This window comes from Primulina tabacum, chromosome 1 (assembly GCF_025594145.1).
Source record: "Primulina tabacum isolate GXHZ01 chromosome 1, ASM2559414v2, whole genome shotgun sequence".
Taxonomy (NCBI): Eukaryota; Viridiplantae; Streptophyta; class Magnoliopsida; order Lamiales; family Gesneriaceae; genus Primulina; species Primulina tabacum.
Window position 1 is genome coordinate 7,426,042 of NC_134550.1, and position 5,257 is coordinate 7,431,298.

The 5,257-nt window shown below is 34.4% G+C and overlaps 1 pseudogene; it reads right to left on the reverse strand.

Moving 5' to 3' along the window:
• Window positions 1-263: 263 nt before the first annotated feature.
• On the reverse strand, window positions 264-3,058 carry LOC142538654 (endoglucanase 14-like; annotated as a pseudogene).
• Window positions 3,059-5,257: the final 2,199 nt, after the last annotated feature.

Sequence of the window (5,257 nt, forward strand, 5' to 3'; positions counted from 1 at the left end):
AAATACTTACATTATTTAAATCATTATGTCAATACATAGTAAGAAATATAGCAAAGAATGAAGGAAATGATTTGATTCCGAAAATCATCACATTTCTAATCAACAACAATAAGATATAATATATTTAGTTTTTTTATTTCTTCTATGTTTTATAAGCATAAGATACATTGCATTTCCTAATGGTAATAATTATGCACCATTAGTTAGATTAAGAGGAAAAATGCTATATGGAGATACTAATTAATCTGGTAATAATAATTTTTTCATGCAAGGCGTGCTAAAACCCCAACAAATGGAGCAGTGTTTACAGTTGCAGGCTCAGCTTGCTGATAATTCTCCCTCACATCTCCGTACTCGTCGTTTTGATTCGGTCCTCCGACAATCGCACCATGGATAACATTCGGATTATCTGCATTTTTGTGGAACCATAAATCAAAACCCTCTTGGCAGCCCACTGGTGCCGGCTGTTTCTTTATAGACACAATCGAGGCTCCTCGATGATGAACCCTTTTCGGATAGTTATCTCCGAATCCTACCATGTAGCTCAATCTCTTAGGGTTTGATCCCAATATGTAGTCCACCTAAAAAAATAGATAAAAATCAAGAAGTTATTATAAAATGGTTAAGCTGATCCAAGTTCATGAGACAAAGATATAGACAAAGTTTATCTTCTGAAACACCAAAATTAGTCATGTATGCTTACTTGTGATTGAGTAAACGCGAATAAATCGCTAGACCAAACGTTGCCTCTGGGGCATTGTATGGAACCCTTTGTTTTAGCAAGAAGCTCTGCATATACCGTTGTGATAAACAGTCGCGCTCGTGACATACTGAAGATTATTCCATTCTTGAAACCAGAGAAGGCCATGACCAGTTCTTTGAACATTGCCATTTCCTTTTTGCATGCAGTTGCAAATGAATTGCTCAGCAGAAGCCTTATACTGGTCAAAGTTTCTAAATCTTGGAAGTATCCGATCCGCAACACTCTGCAATTCATTTCAAGACAGCATTATATTAATTTAACGTCAATTTTTCCTACTTTTTTTTTCCTCATTTCATGTATAATAATTCAAAAACTTGTGCAGACCTTGGTGATAAGAACTTGAGCACCGATATATTTGTCGTCCCATGAAAACATGCTTCTCGTTCCTCCGTTGATGTTCGGTCGATCAATAAATTCCAGGTATTGTTTGTCGTTGGTGGCTCGGGCTAACCAAGCAGCGGCCCATAACAGTTCATCCTGTGTAATACAAAATCATGATAAATATAAGTTTTAAATATTTTTCTTTGAATTTAAGGTGATTACTAATGTATATTTTAGTTGATTCTTATTGAAATATTTCCATGATTATTGTTATATTGCTTTACCTCGTATCCACTGCTTGAGTAGAAGCCTCCTGCTGGAATGTAGTTGTGATACTCACCGGGATGATTTTTGGCAAAATTAAATAGCTGTAAATCAATGGAAACCAATTAGCATATATATGTGTGTGTGTGTGAATTTCATGTATTTATGGGGAATTTAGTTTGTAAATGCAATTATTATTTTTAAAAAAACTAAAAATAAGTTTATAAACTTTATTTTGTGTTGGAGAAAAAAGTTTGTTACAATTGGATCTCGAAATCAAGATATCGTCTCAAATATGAGATCTTATTTGGTGTGAGATCGCAATTTATAAAATACATTTGAAGAACATTTGAGGCAGTGAGATCGATCGATCCAAGATTCCAAAGTTCTTAAAAAAATGTTAGTAAACAATACGACGACTTACCTGCTTAGCATGATTGATAAGAGTAGACGAGTAACTGGAATCGGATTGTTTGAAAGCAGCAGCAGCAGCAGCCAATGCAGCGGCCGTTTCCCCGGCGAGATCGGCTCCGGGGTGCTGTTCATCTATCTTGAAAACAGTTCTTGCTGTGGTCATTTCTTCGGGTCTCTGCCAGCACGCGTGATCCGACCCACCTTCTCCGACTTCCCCGTACAGCACGTTAGGTTGAGGATGAGCCTTGATCAGGTAATCTGTTCCCCATTTGATGGCATTCAAGGCATTTTCGAGCTCGTCTCGTGCCTGGAGTTGGGGTCCGAATTCGACCACGCTCCATGATAGCATCGTCACCGTGAACGCCATCGGAAACCCGAATTTTACGTTGTCTCCGGCATCGTAGTATCCACCAACAAGATCAATATTCTGCAAGAAACCAAAGCATGCACGATCATTATTTTATATAATGTATTTTGCTAATAATCAACGCTTTTGCTAGTGTCATCGTATTATAATGTACTATTTTTGAAATTTATAAATAGTAGTGCACATATAAGTTTTTTTTTTCTATTTACAATCGATAAAATTAGAGATGAAATTAAATTAAATTTTTTTAGATAATTTCTATTTAATTTTTGGTGAATTAATTAGAATAATTCTTTAAGTACATTCATTTTCGTTACCTTTTAAATTTATTGTGATTTACAATTTTTCATATTATGTACAGCGATTTTCTTACCATATATGACACAATGTGTTATTGATCTGTACATTCTATCTAATATAGGAAAGATAATGTTGATTTCGGAAAATTGACATATCGAACAGTAAAAACTGGAAAATTTTCAAATTTCAAGATGGGGAATCAGCAGTAAAAACTTCTTATTTTCAAGACACGTCTCTTTGAGTTCTTTGTTTATGCGTGAATTTATCGACTTCGAGCTTCAAATTAAATTTTTGTTTACGAAACCACGAAAAAAATGTTTCGAGTGTCAATCGCGTACAAATATAAATACACAAGATGTTCGTGACGATTAATAAATCATCAGAGTAATATATATAAAAACGGAAATTAAAATAGATTTTTACCCCTCCGTTTTCGCCATCATGAAGAGCAGAATCCCCTCTCCATTGAACTCTTTGGTCCCCTGGCAGCTTCCCTGATCTTTGTGCTTCATAGTACAACAAAGATTTAGTTAAAGCAGCTCCATAGTCCATTGAGGCACCATTCTTAGCCAAAACAAATAAACAAAAAGCAAAGCCAAACACAAACAAATTAGACATTATTCCTACGACTTTGCTAAATGATAAAATGGTACAATTTTTAGGGGACATGGCGTAATTTATTTATAGTGAAAGGGATATGAGAAGTGTTATTTATGGAGATGATAATTACTTAATTAGTATGAAATTTTTGGTCTTGAGAATCCTTGATTTTGTTTAGCAGATTTGAGTAATTATTTGGGCAATTTATTTCAAATCTGCTTTCCTTAATTTTCCATTTTTTTCCTTATAAAGTATGATTTTGTATTATACTTAGATATAAGACTTTTATGGACTATGGTAACTAGTTTTAGTCTCTATATAGGACCGAGTGCTTACCGCTTTACCAAAAGCTATAGCTGGTGGTAATAGTGCAACTCAAATCTTTTAAACCGCACAACAGCTCAAGCATCATGGTTCGATCGCTCTATCAAACAGGGACAATTATTGCACCCAACAATCTTCTTCCCAATAATTGCACTCATTGCAATCAATAAGAATCGAACACATGACCTTGGCTCTTATACCAATTGTAGGACCGAGTGCTTACCGCTTTACCAAAAGTTATAGTTGGTGATAATGGTGCAACTTAAATTTTTAAACCGCACAACAGCTCAAGTATCATGGTTCGATCGCTCTACCAAGAAGGGACAATTATTGCACTTAACACTCTAAAATATACAATTTTTTCCCCCAAAATATCCTTATTTTATGGAAAAAAAAAAACCAGAAACATGACATTTGATGAGAAAATTTTTCTCCACCAGAATTATACTCTTTACACAGAATTAGAATACTTAAAATCACGACATATTATACTAAAATTTAAGATATATGTACTGATTGCATTCCAAAAAATAATATTTTAATAAATATTCTCGGACATCAAATTATCAAATAGTGAATGAAAGAAGTTAGGCGTGGCCTATTGCATAAAACTACATAGCTTTACGCAAACTCAAAGTAATTATTGGATTATTATTAATCTTTGAACGAGTCAGAGTTTAATCTGGTCGATCCAAAATTGGATGGGATAGATTATTATAGAATATATTATCTTTCAAATGTAATAATTTAGAAAAAAATTGCCAAATTTTGTATATCTCAAAAATCTTATAAAACATGTTACATTCAGTGTAATAAAAATCATAGTGAAAATCAAATCTTAACGGCTAAACCTACATTGCCCATTCCTTGAAAGAAGTTTTTACGAGATCCTTATCCACCAAAATTTTTACTTCTGGCTGTGCGAATGAATAATTATTGAGCCATTCTCTTTTTCAGGCAACACATGCAAAGAGATTTTCCAACGGTCAAATGAGTAAATCTTTGAGAGATTTTTCGATAAATAGTTTGTTTCTTTTTTTTTTCCTATCTTCCATTTAATTCTTTTTTTTTTTTAAAGTTTTTTACTAGATCAATTATGATTTGGAAGTCGATCTGGGGCAGATGTTCGGATCTATTATGACATAGCCACAAGACGCTCAACATGGGGCCTCAAAATCACCAAATTTAAAATTATTGTCTTCAAATTGATTTACTAGATTCATTTGTGGATCCTATGAATTTTAATTTTACATTTTTGGCAATTCATTTATGTAAGTCTATTAATTACTTCGGTTTGATGGAACATGTAGTTGGTAGATAGTCTTCTGTGTATGTACTGAATAAATCATTGGGCTAAGGTAAACTTCATTAGACAAAACTTGTACGAGAGACTCGCCTGAAAAAATGTTGGTAGTAGGAACCGAACTCCTGATAATTGGTCAAACTCACTTACTCTATTAAATCAGACACTTTAGCAGGGACATCGCCCCATTAATTTCTGCTAAGAGGACAACCAAAAAAATAAGTGAAATAAGCTCTCCAACCTAGGTCACATAACCGCCTCTTGTCAAGTACAAATGGAAGGCGATCTTGTGGCAATCCTAAGAACCCAACCATAGAATAAAGGCATGCTTCGGTGAAATAAAGATTTCCAAAACACTGAAGCCCATGGTACAATATACCTTCGTGGTCTGAATAAATGATAGGTTCGATTAACCCTAGAGAGATATCAGAAAACCAAGAGGCTAGCCGAGAAAGAAAATGCCCGTCTGTCATCCGGTCCATCAGTCCATGCACTCCAAAAACACTAAAATACAATGGTTGAACGTCTCACCTATTGCCCCTTAAAAATCTTATATGTTAAGGTTTTGCCTCAGTTTTCAAATATACTCGCGTCATTTTCC